The sequence below is a fragment of the Acomys russatus genome, chromosome 7 (genome assembly GCF_903995435.1).
Source record: "Acomys russatus chromosome 7, mAcoRus1.1, whole genome shotgun sequence".
NCBI classification, from domain to species: Eukaryota; Metazoa; Chordata; class Mammalia; order Rodentia; family Muridae; genus Acomys; species Acomys russatus.
The window spans coordinates 7,879,523-7,894,021 of record NC_067143.1 but is presented as its reverse complement, the minus strand read 5'-3'; the positions used below and the strand labels follow the sequence as shown (position 1 = coordinate 7,894,021).

Sequence of the window (14,499 nt, the reverse complement as noted above, 5' to 3'; positions counted from 1 at the left end):
CCTCCCTCCTTCTCTCCCTTTTTCACCTTATTCCTCTCCCCTAGGTCTGTGACAGAAAGGGACCTCCTCCCCCAGGATATGGTCACAGCCTATCAAGTTTCATCTTGTTAGCCTGCCTATTCTTTCTCTGAGTGCCACCAGGCCTCCTCATTGCAGGGAAGTGGTCAAATATGGGGCACCAGAGTTCAATACATGAATTATTTTTAACTTTTTGTTGTTACAAATAAATCTGCTGTGAACATTCTTATTTAAGACTTTCTAAAAAAAAAAAAAAAACCAAGAATATGGTTTTGTTTTGTGGCATAAACTAGAGAAATTTCTGGATAATGGGAAGAAGAGTACATTCTATACCAGCTTTCAGACACTGAAAAACAAGCAACAAACAAACAAACAAACAAACAAAAAATAAAAGAAGAAAGCAGATAATGGAAAGAGCTTCCATACTTATGAATGGGAATAGCTAATATTGAGAAAATGGACATCATACACAAAGTAATCTAGAGAGTCATAACAACCTTAAAACTTATGGTTTTTATCTCCAGTGTACTTTATACAACACATTTTGGGGTGGGGATAACTGCCCACTCCTAGCTTCAACTCTCTCTCTCTCTCTCCCCCAAGCATCCATTATTTGTGTGAACTGCTGTTCAGGCTTTATTGCTCCCCAGGGGTTGACTATCACAGCATTTGGTTTTCTGTTAATTTTTCCTAGTAAATCTGGCTCAACTCAAATCTTGCCACACTAGCCTTTGAGTATCCCAGGTGCAACCCTTTGTTTTCCCTTCTCTCATTCCCATATCTACTCACTGATGCTCAATGACCCTGGTGATTTTGGGGGTTAGTATGAATAAAGGTAAACTCTGCTCCAGTATTTATTAAGGCCCAAGGATTCTGCACATTAACGCACAGCCAATAATTCTGTGATTTGACATGTGGTCTCAGGTCATAGGGCTGCCAAATTTATGGTCACGGGTTTATGACTCTAACTTGTAGAAAACCTTGGATACTCCATCAGAGGAGGGGTTTGATCATTTACATCCAGGAAGGACATCTTCCACAGCACAGAATACAGTGGAGGCCATTTGTAACTTCATATATTCCATTGCCTTAAAGCTTTTTAAGACCCACTGAATTGCTCATGTTCACCAAAGCCTCTCTGACCTTGTAAACATTAGTCCACTATAGGACTTAGGAAAGCCACTAAAGCCTCATACCAGTCTCATGATCCTTGAGGAATAAACTTGTTTCTTAACCAATCCTCTTATGTACAGAGAGCATCAGATACCATCTCTCTTATTCTCAGTTTCTTCGATAATTCGCATCCTTCCTCCATTGTCTCTCCTTGATAGTCATGGGAACCTCAGCCTGCTATAATCAAGTGTTATGAATGCTTGTATGAGCCAACCCTTCAGGAACTGCTTTCTTTCATATCATCCCATGTTATACAGCCATTTTCTTATGGAGAGATGGGTAGTTATATTATTCAATTTTTCTGCCTTTATACTCCTCGGAATGCTATAATCCACCCCCATGTCCCACAGCCTCATAAGTAGGCTATAACAGGCTCTTTTGGTGATTGTTTTAAAAGTATTTTCCAATATAAGCAGTGCACATCTAATTACTACCTGGCTATCAGAGTTTGCGCTAAATCTTCAACTAATTCTTAGGTGTCTCTTTACTCATATGGGGATCCCTACTCATGAAGGGGGCATGCCACTTTATAATAGGCAACAAGCAACAATTCTATTGAATTCTATCTTGGAAAATCAAAAAGTTTATTGTGGTAACTCACAAAAGTATGAGGGCGAGGTGTTATTAATGGTGTATGAATGAGGGATTTACAGGAGCGTAGGTGACTCAAGGGCAGCTCTATCACCAAAAGGCCACCCCAGCGTGGATAGCATCTCATGATATCTTCAACATTAGACTCCTGAAAGTCCTGACAGCAGCTGTGCATGTTAACTTGCAGTCTTCTCCAGTTATTTGCAGTTAACCACAGGCTCCTCCTTCCTCTCCACAGAAGAGAACGTTTCAGTTAGAAGGGACTTGCTTCACAGCAGCTCTGAGCTGTTTAGAAGCAGAAGGCCATTACTTAACACTAAGATGAACCACAGTCTTCAGGCTGAGGACATCCATATAGAAGATGATGTCTTATCTGGTGTCCCCAGACCGCAGAGAAGCCCATGTGCTGTCCTGTGGTAACAAAAGGCTCCACAGTCAGTAAGTACCAGAAGATACTCTGGTGTCTCATGGAGGAATAGGCCCCTTAATTCAGTGATACTGGACTCCATGTGCTCATGACATGATTTTTATCTTCTCCCTCCTCCAGTCTCCACATCTGCTTCTTCCTTCCTTCTTTGAAAGTTGTGGCTGTCTGTCCCCTCCAGTTAGCAAGCTTAAATAAATTGCTTCATTTCCTCCATCATGTATGATGAGAGTGTTCACAGTGAAACTGCCCATGCCTGGTTTTCTGGCCCTGGTTTTAGGAAGAGATGAAGATAGCGAAGACCATCTCCCAAACTGTTGTTGCAATTCATTGATTTTTTTTTTTTGTTATTCATGGCTATTTACCATGATATAGCTCATATCTACAATCACCCCTTGGAAACAGAAGGCAGGAAATCAAAGAATAACTGAAATGTCTTCAATGCAGACTCTTTACAAAGACATAGGGAGGGCTGAGAGAAGCATGCAGCATATTCTAGTGGAGAAGCATTCTTATTTCCAGGACTGAAGGGATGGAGAGAAATTATAAGAATTGAGAATTGGCTATAGCTGTGGGAAAGGACCACTGCAAGGTACTATTGCTTTGCACAGGCAGTGTACCTATGTACTATCAGCTCAGAGCCTGTACACACACACACACACACACACACACACACACACACACACACACACACACACGGAAGAGTGAGAGGTAGAGGGAGAGACATGAAAGAGAATTAAAAACAAAGAAAATGCCAAAACATTAAAAGCACCACCAAGTTACTCATTGACTATGGTAAACGTATGGCTTTACTTATGGTCAGTGAGAAATCAGCATGGATGAAACCTATTGATGAGACATACTGATGTCTTTCCCTCAGGATAAAGAAGAATATGAAGAGGGCACATAAGATACTCTTGACTCCTTCTTAAGGATGGATGTTACTTTGTTATAAGGTTGGATTGAGTTTAAACTTTACCCTGTTTCTCAGGTTCGATATGCTCCCAACCCTATGGGGTTTGGCTCACATTTTTGATGTGACCCTGAGAAGATAAGGTGTTCTGCCAAGTAATTTTGAAATGCTTAGCCAAGTTTCTACAGAACCACCACCATTCCTCAGGAAATCTCTCAGACCTTGCAGAATACCTACTCTTGCATTGTAAAAACCCTACCTTTTTTCTATGTTTGATGTTATTTTTCCAAACCCTGCATCAAGGAGATAGCTGTGTCTGACAGGAAGATCAAGCTTGCTTAATTTGGTTAATCATCTTTACTCTCATTCAGTGGGGTTAAACAATACTAATGGAAGATTTGTGTCTTTCTGTATTTGTGTTTTCCTGCAATATTTGCATGGTTTGTATTTCTAAGAACTTTGTCTCAGTGTGACAAACTGGCTTTTGTTATTTATCTTCTACCAGTTTGATCTTATGCAGTGTCGTTTCAGTGTAATGATCTTACTGCCACCATAGCTGCCATGAGAAAAGAATGGATAATGGGAATACACTAGTATTTGTGTTTTAAAAATTATGGGGTTTGGTTCTGTACAGAGGAATAGCGACTTTAATAGAACGAAGAGTTTATTAGGCCTTGTTGCACTTGAGGAGGACTTCTCTCAACATCCTTTGCCTACCCGAGTGTGAAACGCATCAGCATTGTGGGTTGAATAAAGATGAATCTGTGATCCTCATACACTCACCAGGACCCAGAGGCTACTTGCAAACACCGCTATCCACCTTCTGTTTGTGAACATCAAGCAATATGCTGTCATCTAGTCTCAAGAGAGGCTGAGAATTTTATTTTTAAATCATTTTTCTGTGCTTAAACTCTAAGAACCATTATGTTGTAGAAGAAGACAGTTGAGCGGAAATTGCAGGTGCCTATAAGCTTCTGGCTGACAGTCACATTCTACATGCATGTGAAGGTTTTTCTCAGGGATATCACACATGTGTCGTTTCTCAGAGCTGTGTAAGGGATAAATTAGAACATAATCCAGGTGACTCATGATGTTATTTAACCCACTCTGGACCTTGTGATCTCAGCAACGTTTCTGTATGTAGAGCCTCAGATTATCTAATGTGCGTGTGCTAGAGCCTGGAGGTTTATCCACAAAAACTAGACAGGTCTAGACTTCATTGGGATTGGGGTTTAATGAAGGACCAAGGAGGGGGGAAACCCACATTCATAAATAAAGCTACAAAGTGTGGGGGAATGAAAAGACAAATTTGGCCTGAGAGAGGATAAGAGACCTTGTGGTTTTCTTACAACTCATTAACCAGCCATGACGCAGGACTGGAGGATCATGTGTCAGAGGCTTCAGCCCAGCACCGACACTCATCTCTAACAGAGCATGCAACTTCTTCCCACTCAGATTCTGCCTGCCAGGGGAGTCCTCAGTGGTGGGTGAACATGACAGTATCTTTTCCGAAGCGAGAAAGCGCTCATGCATTCAGTTGTGTATCCTCGTTGGCTCTATTTGCATTTCCTTCTCTTATTTGATTCCTGCATCTTCCTTGATTTCAGAAATTTGCTAAAATTCATCATGTGTGATGGTCCTTTTCTGTATTTGACTTAGTCATATTTTGTTGGTGTTCCTTCCTCCATGAGCCTTGGAGATTTTATCTGTAGAGGTAATAAAAAAGAAGGACTCTGCCGTAGCCCTGTGGATATATCCTTGGAATATGTTTTCAACCCCTTGGTGCTTCTTTCTCCTCACCAGTAAAGTGAAAATATTAACAGCAGTTACCTCAGCAGGCTCTAAAATACCTCAATCTGCTTCTAATATACACACTTAAATGACTCATTACTCTTTGCCAGGGTGAAACTCACATGAACATCTATCTTATCACCCATGGATCTTGCTCTTCATACTGAGTTTATTTTCTGCTTCCAGTCACTTCTTTATTGTATTCTCTTCTCTAATATCTAAATTGGGAGCAAAATCCTATTCTGTTCACTTGAGGAAAGTAATGGGTCATTTTTTAATGAGGCCATAGAGAAAAAAATCACTTAATAACTCTCCCCAACATTTCCTTGCCTCACCTTCCCTGATCAGCTGCATTGCCTTCCTCACATTTGTTTTAATCTAATAAATAGTCAGAAATACAGTTCAACATTGTACATACTCATCAAGCAGTACCTTAGATTCCCAGGAGCACTGTCTACTGCATCTCCCTGTTTGGTAGACATGCTCATGAATGATAGTAGCCATATTGGTGAGCATAAGGAACTCTTCACAACAAACTAGAATGTTCCACTGATAGAATCATGAAGTGTGATTTCTTAACTTACCAAGAACTCTATGACTAACTTTCTCAAAACTTCCAAGCAAGATGTGCCTGTTGGTGCACTAGTCGCATGACTGTTAAAACAGTAACCAACTGTTCCCTGGTTGGGTCTGAGGCCTACACCACAAGCACAGATCCATGCATAGCACTGTAAATTCAACCAAGAACCTATAATTGATGAGGTCTTAAGTCCTAGGTAAGAACCTACTAGTGCTTCTTATCTCTTTTGACATAATATCAAAACATCTTCAACTATTTATATTTATAAATGTGGACAAAGGCTACTCTTAGCCTTAACCTGAGAAATGTCTTTTTTTTTTTTTTTGCAGTGAATGCAGGAGAATTCAGAGATGCATGGCTGCACAAGATATCCGGAAGTATGATGCAGGGTTCAGCCGTAAGTGCGGCATTCATACCACCACCCTTAACATTCAGGAAATGTCACCAAAGAGGGGGATGAAATAATTTAAGAGCAGAAGATAGAAAGAAGAGTTGTGAAATGCCATCTTCTAAGCATGACATGGTCAAGGCAATAATGAACTCACAGATGTTTTGTCTCCTGGCACTGGCCCTATGCAGGTTAGACCCATGAGACAGTAATAGAGAAAGTGACCAGAGGGCCCTTCTGGTTGCTGCTGAAATATTGGCATATAACAGATTCTGAAAGAAGGAAAAACACTGTATCCCACCAGGCAGTGATGGATAGTTCAAACCCATTTTCACACAGATGACCCCAATTTAACTCTGGAACACACACACACACACACACACACACACACACACACACACACACACACTTATGAATATGGAAAAAGTAGTTGTAAGAAAGACCCGAGGCTGACAAGTGTGACATAAAGAAGAGAGAGTGGGAGAAAATAGTAACCAGAGGCATTGTAAGTATGTAGGAACTTGAAGAAGAACTAAATTTATTAACAAAAATATTTGTGTGATCGTGACTATAATTTTCAGCAACAAGCAAATCCACACACAGAACAAAAATAAAGAAAATTAAAATGTCCCATAGCCACTAAATTTGCCTTTGCAAAATAGCTTTTTCATCATGAAAGGAAAACAAGAAATTACTGGAGAGACATAGCTCTGAGACCAATCAGACCTGGCTCCTGCCTTTCCCAGTTTCTCAGAGGCCAGGTACTTCCCCTTACTGTCCACCACTCACCGCAACTAAATCAGAACCAGTTTCTTGGTTCTGATCTGTTTTCCTTTTTCTTCCCTTCCAATTTAGTTGCATGGTTTTTACTGAAGATGAATCATTTTCTGCTGCTTTTTTTTGGGTTATCTTAATCTCTACCTTTGCACAATCAGGTTTAGCCAGCACTCCTGCAGCCCACATCTTGAGTTCTTTTTCAAACTGCTGAATGCTGAGTTGACCCCCTTCTTGGCCATCTTAGCAATAAGGAGGATATCCCAGGGGCCTACTGTTCACACGTTCCCTAGATCCTTCCTTAGGCTGGGTTTCTGACAGAAGGAACTCTTCTAGTTTCAAACCAGAGACTCACTCCTACCTGATGCATTTTCGAGTGAGTGTTCTGCAAATCCATCAGATTTGATCATTATCTTTACGTTTATTGCTTCATCATTGTCTAGCTTTGCAAACATAAAGCTGGGTATGATTTCCAGGTGATGCTACAGCACTGAGTCATATTGCTTGGCATTGCTCACCTGCTGGATGCAAGAAGCTAAAAAAAAAATCCCAAGAACTATGAAAGAAGAGGAGTTATATCGGTTGGTATAGCCAGAAGATGAGAGACTGGAGACTGGCTAAATGTTGAGAGTAGTCTTCATGAAGAACATGATTCAAAGGAGTGGCACCCAGCGCAGATCGAAGTACAGGAAACCACAGGTATTTCTTTTCCTCTTGATAATGCTTCCTTTGCACCTGTTTCTCTTCAGTCTCTGTGCTACAACATGCTTTGTATTGGCGCCTGATTCAAGGGACTTCTTTTCTTTGCCACAGATCATTTTACCACCTCCCGTAAGGAGCATGGAGGAAAGGTAAGATGATTTTTGGACACATTACTCCCAAAGCTATCATATATTTTTTTCTTATTTGGTGACCATATAACTACACTTTGAGGTGGAACATCCAAGGACCAGCTTTTCTTTCTGTAGAAACAGGATTCATGAAAGTTCTTCATGACAGAATTGTGGGCTGGCAGGCTGGATTACTGAAGTTTAGTGAACCAAGGTAGCGTCTTCCCCTTATACTTTCTTCCATTATCCTCCTATCCCAACTGCTCAAACTGCTGCTATTGTGAGAACTCTGCCACTTTCCTTTACCTGGTAAACATATGGGTACAAGCACTCCTCTTAAAAGCACAGTCTGTCAGTACCTCAGTCACCTGCATGGCCCTATAGTGAAAAGATTTTTTCCTTTATGCATTTATGTCTCAGGAGGCAACAGATGGTTTAAAATTGAGTGACTGCAAGGGACACAACTATAGTTTATTAATGATGTGCATATTTAGGGAAAGTTATATGAGATTTTTAATGTATCTCCAACTCCCCAAAAGTACATGAAGTGTGGAGCTTTATCAATGGTCATAAAATAGAAGTTATCTGCACCCAGAGCTGGCTGTTGCTGTGGTTGTAGGGTACCTGAGCTATGAACAAGGCATTCAGTATTGATTAATTTTGTTCTTTGTTAATTTTATTTATGCCACAATGTACTGTGATTACTCCCCTCAGTTCTCTAAACTATTTTCCCATCTCTGTTAATCTCCATCCCTATTAGTTCCTTTTTGAGAATGTCATTTTTACTTCTGTTTTGTAAAATGTATTCTCTAGGCCGACTGGGTGATTTAAACTATTGGAACCTGGTTTGGTTACTAGTGGGTGCCTGATTGAAGGCAATCATCTCTCCTCTTCTTGAATCGGTTTTCAGTTAATTATTCAGCAAGGAGAGGAAAGATGCATTCTTCTTACTTTTCATACAGTGTGCAGTTTTATGATAGGACCTGGGTATCTGATGTTTTGTTCTTAGTTATGTTTTTTTTTTGTATAAGATTGTGGTCATTCATTACCCCAGGTGAAGGCAGTCTAGGTGGGTCTTGCCTCAGGCTAAGCTGCTTGGAAACACCACCCATACCCCAGTAAGATGGATGTTGTTGAAGACTGAGAGGAACCATCCTGGGTCCGGAATTCAGGAAATGGACCAGAGACTCCAGCCAGGCGATTGTGTTTCTAATGGAACATCGATGGGAGACTAGGCCTTGTGTGCTAGAGAGAGAGGCAGGTGGAGAGGACAGGAGAAGGCTACAGGTTTTGGAGCAGGAGTGCACTTGGATTGGGAAGAGACCAGGGAACAGGCCAGAGACACCTGGGGATCCGTTCCATGGAACAGTCATTGGAAGGTTTATTCTTGTTTCCCTTTAACCTTTTTCCCCTCTTGTATAGGATAGTTGGGTTGTATAATAAAGCCTAATGGTTACGAAACAGAGCCAAGAGGTACATGCTATATCAAGACCAAATCACAAACTAATTATGGCTAGTGAAAGAAACCAGACCACCCCGCCCCCAAAAATGTGTGTGATTCTGTTTCTATAGAACTCAGACAACTATAGTCTTTAATGCATAGTAGTAGAAATCATGTCAGTGGGTAATAAAGAAACACAGGCAAAGGAGAAGGATCATAATGCGGAAGGACCAAAATTCAAAGGTGCTAGGCATGTTTATTATCTTTATGGGCCAATGGTGTCATAGTGTCTGATCATTTCAAAATTTTATGAAATTTAAAATTTTATGTTTATACAGTTTATTTCATATAAATTGTATCTTAATAAACCTTCTAAAATTGTATTTTTGGTCAATAATGAGTATGAAATAAAAAGTATCAACATGGGCTAAAAAAGAAAAAAAGATTGTGGTCATCATTTTGGAGTGCACAGTCAGGTCATCAGCTACTTTGGGAGAATCCCCTAAAACAACAGAGTTGGGGGAGAGAGTCTTTTATCAGAGACCTGTGAGTCCCTGTAGTGGCGAGGTATCTAGCTGGAGAGCTAAAGTCGTCTTAAGAGGGTGGAGAGTGGTTTCTACTAGGATAGGTGTGACACTTGATTGGCAGTAATATTATCTCTGGGTGTGGATCATTATCTCTCTATGTCCTTCCAGATACAGATGTTTACACAGAGCTCTGTTATTTTGTTGATAGGTTTTACTTTGCAAGTGAACTGTCACATGCTTCTGTGGTCTTTGACGTCATCATTTTTAATGTGTCATCTACTTCTGACATTTGTCACTATATATTGTTATGTAGAGGTTCTTTTTTTATTCATGTCTGTTTGGAATGCCTCTATGGTTGGAATATTCCCGTATTTTTGTAATTACATTATGTACTTAGTTTTCTGTGCTTTAGTCTTCATGTCAGACCCATACTTTGCACAAAGGACACCTAGAGTCTCTAAAGTTGAGATTTCCTTCCTTCCTTCGTTCCTTCCGTCTTTTTTTTTTTTTTCCTTCAGCCTAGGCTTTTCTGGAACTCACAATATACCTTAGACTGTCCTAAACCTCGTAGAAATCTTCCTGACCCATGCTCTAGAGTCTGGAATTTCAGAAATAATCTACCACATCTGATGGATGGTTTCTATTATACTCTGTCTTCTCTTATAGATTTTTCTGTGTTACAATGCCATCTATTTAATTCAGTTGTTATTATCTTCCTTATTTTTTCTCCAAATTTGCATTTTTATTCCTCAAGAGTGTTAGAAATTCAGTTAATCTCAGATTCAATCTCTACATTCTGGGAAGAAACCTTTTTAGGTCATTAATATAGCCATTTATTGTACATTCCTGGGTGGGGGAATGGCAAAGTCCACCAATAGTTATCCTTCAGCATAAGCTATCATTTCAAACACACTAGAGCTTTCTGATGACAGAGCCATCAGCACTATTTTCTTATTTTTTCTGTGTTCCGTGGTACTAAACTAGCTCTAAAATATTTGCAAGAACATTTATATCTACTATTATCATAACTTTATTTGCGAATAATTATCACATGTATAATTTTTATGTGCTATGCACATACATGTATATAATACTTCGTGAATAATAATAAGTCAGTGAAAATTCTCAGCTATTCACTGTGCCCTTATGGAGAAATGGATACTTGTGACATAGCAACAGAAAGTGGGAAAGTGCTTACTGTCCTCAAAGGCTTTTCTGCTTTCTAGTTTCAACTCTGAAGTGGACACTGAGTCACATTAGCCTATAGGTCTGGTTCTTTTCATACTGGTTTTGCTATGACTTGGCGTTACTTTCATGCCTGTAATTCATGATTTCCATAGTTTCTCATTTGATAGCCTGAGCTACGCAAGGACTGAGAGGCACTGTTGGTCATGTATCTGGCTTCCTAGTTCCTGTAGCAGAGAAGAACCAGCCTTAGGACAGAAGGAAAGTTGGGTTCAGAGTTCTATTCCTTTCTGACACAGCTGAAAAACTTAATGCCTATACTGGAGCCATGACCTACTCTCAGATCGGCACTGGACACGGGTTGTAATAGCCTACATAAAGGCAAAATAGATTTAAGTTAAGGCTCCAGAAAGAATGAGTTTAAATAAGTACTTAATCTTTCCAGTCCTGTTTCTTTCCTTATGAACCAGGTCAGTCATCACCACATAGCAGAGCGGTATTGAGAATAAGAGGGTGCACAACATGTGCTTATGTCTTTTCATCGTTGTTGTTCCAGGGACACTAGTGGAGATCTCCTAACCAAGGTTCTAAGCATCTCAACCCGGGAAACAAGCTTTACGGCACCGGATGGAAGCAACAATGATACTTCACTTTGTGACATCCAATGCCATGTCCTAATTTCCCTTTCCTTCATCATTTCCCTGGCTGGAATAGTACTAAATGCCATAGTGCTGTGCATCCTGGGCTCCCAGATGCACAGGAATGCCTTCTCTGTTTACATCCTCAACCTGGCTGTGGCCGACTTTCTCTTCCTGTGTTCTCAGTTTCTGTTTTGCCTTCATGTTATCATTTACACTCTCAACTCCATTCCTATCCACACCACCCACCCACACCATATATATTTTGGATTCCGTGTCAATATTTCCTTATCTTTCTGGCCTGAGCATTCTCAGTGTCATTAGCACTGAGCGCTGTCTGTCTGTCATGTGGCCCATCTGGTATCGCTGCCAACGTTGGAGTCACACATCAGCTGTCACCTGTGTCTTGCTTTGGGCTCTGTCTCTGTTGTTTGCTTTTTCTGGAAGGGAAGGCATGTAACTTACTGTTTAATAGTTCTAACTCCTTTTGGTGTCAGATATTTGATTTTATCACGGCTGTATGGTCAATTGCTTTATTTGTGGTTCTCTGTGGGTTCAGTCTCACCCTGCTTGTGAGGATCTTATGTGGCTCACACCGGATCCCTGTGACCAGGCTGTATGTGACCATTACACTCAGAGTGCTGTTCTTCTTGATCTTTGGTCTTCCCTTTGGGATCTCCTGGGTCCTCAAGTGGAATGAAGATTTGTGTCCTGATAGATATTGTGACTTCATAAATAAGATACAATTGCTTTCCTGCATTAACAGCTGTGGCAACCCATTATTTACTTCCTTGTTGGCTCCCTTAGGCACCACAGATTCCAGTGGGAGACTCTCAAGCTGATTCTTCAGAGAGCCATGCAGGACACTCCAGAGGAGGAAGGTGGAGGGACCTTCAGAACATCCTGAAGATATGGGGAAAAAATCTAGTGCATCCGTTGAGAGCTGATATAGTTTTCAGAGATAATTTTTTTTTCTTATCTGTGTAGGCTGTTTGCATAACATTTTTTAGTTTGTTGTCTGATCTTCAATTGGTGAAGGGAAAAAACATTCATTTTGTAACATTAACATACTAATACTCAGAAAACAAGGCTAAACATATTTATAAGGCAGTGATTTTTAAGCCTTTTAGAATGAAGATAGGGCAAGTTCTAACACTGTAAATAAATAAATGTCTCTAAAATTAATATATCAGAGTTCCCATAGCTGGCAATATACTATGATATTTTAGAAAAAATTTAAAATTACCTTTGAATTTATTATATAAAGGCATTCGCCAGGAAGCCTGAAGGTGAACCCAGTGCAGTTGGTGACAGGAGAATGAGCATTTGTTCATTCATGCACCTGTCAATACCATGCATGGTGTTGAGTAGGCTGGACCTGCAGCTGTAGGTACAGAGAACACCTGCCAGAAGTGGAGGAAAGCTGGAGTCAGTGCCACACAGGAGAATCTAATAAAGACATAAGTGGCTAGACATACATTTAAAATTAGCTTGTTAATTTGAATAGTCCCTTATGACATGGAAATAAAACACTATATAAAAACATTTGAACCAGCGTTGAATCATATGTGTAGCATATTGTAAAAATAAAATTTTTAATTTCGAGATTTGTTGCTTTTTAGTTACCTGTCCCAAAGTGTAACCTTGAAAGACGTAAAACCAGAGACTAGGTAAAGCTGAATTCTGTAATGGTAGACTGAGTCACAAGCTTAAAAGACAGAAATTGCATTTGGAGTTTAACAAGGATTTGAATGGGGCTGGTAGCCCTCAGTAAAGATGGCTGCAGAGCCACAGTTATCCCCCCCACCCCAAAAAAAGATGGCAGCTAGTTATATGATTCCCTTAGGCAAGATGGTGATGAAACTACAGCTTAACCTCTTTTATCCCCAAAGCAACATGGCAATCAACCATGTGTTTTAAACAACTGGAAGTTGGCAGTTTTGAAAGTACTGCTGGGTCTGCCATGGCTCCTAGCCTCTGCTGCCTGGTTCACCACAGCTAGGATTGCCACTGCCAGCAGCTGCTGCCATTAGAGCCATGGCTAGAGCTGCTGTGGCAGCTGTTGTCATCAGCACCTGCCAATACCAGGCATGGATGTGGGGTAGTCTGGACCTGGAGCTGTAGTTACAGAGGAAAGCTGCCAGAAGTGGAAGAAAGCTGGAGTCAGAGCCACAGAGGAGAATCTATAAGTAGAATTTAGAATCAAAATTAACAAGTGGTCCAGGAATACCTGTAAAAGTGGTGGGCAGGCAGGGCTGTGGCTGCCGTGGTAGCAGTAGCAAGGCAAATGTGTTTGGAAGCAGTCATCCCTGCCACCAGGCTCCAGGAGGGCAGACACATAAGGAGGCATGAGGTACAGGCTCCCTGTAAAGGAGTGGTTAAGTTCCCAGCTTGGTCTGTAGCTGATGGCAAGAGCAGTGCTCAGGCTGAGTAAGACCAAGTTTTGGAGCAAGGAAAAGGCATAGGAAAGAAACTTTTTTTTTTTATGTTTCCCCCAATCACGTGTGTGGTATAATTAGACAATTTAGCAGCTACAGGTCTCCAGAAAGCTTGTAGGTTTGAGTTGAGGACTCTGTTCCCTTGGGTGGGCAAAGAGAGAAGTAAATTGGTCCCAAGCCTGATCAACGGCATCCCAGAGGGCTCGGGAGACTAGAAATGAGTTGGCACAAGATAGTCAAATAGGTCATTACACGGTTTGCCGTGGCCAGGGAAGATACATGAGCAGCCCCATTTCACCTAGTAATAGGGTTTTTGGCATGAGAGAAAGAGGTAAAGAATACCATAGAGGTAGGAGATACCTTCACTCAGGGAAGGAATCTGAGCGGATGTCAGCAGAAACAGTTGACTATTGCTGTTTAAGCTGGCCAGGAAGTGAGAAGGATGGAGCAGTGATTAGCTTTGACTTCATTCGTGTCTGGTTGTCTTGCTCCGAAAACACAAAAACTTTTAAAAGTAACATTGTAGGGACATTTCTGCATTAGCACATTTTTGGAATGTGCCATGTGAACAAATGAGGTAATGATTCTGTACTCTCTGAGCAGGTGAAAAGAATCTTTCAGTCTTCATAAGTCCATCTGGACTGCATAAGCAGGTTGTTTTTACTTTAGCACTCCTTTCTAAAAAATCCATCATTTTTAAGCAGCTGGGCTACCTGTCTCATTGATGTTAAAACATTTAAAGTTAATAAAGCAGTATGTGATCTATCTTTGGGTGATCTCATATTGCC

The 14,499-nt window shown here is 40.7% G+C and overlaps 1 pseudogene; it reads left to right on the top strand.

The window, feature by feature from the left end:
* The first annotated feature begins 7,273 nt into the window (after nucleotides 1–7,273).
* On the top strand, nucleotides 7,274–12,200 carry LOC127192427 (mas-related G-protein coupled receptor member B2-like; annotated as a pseudogene).
* The last annotated feature ends 2,299 nt before the right edge of the window (nucleotides 12,201–14,499 follow it).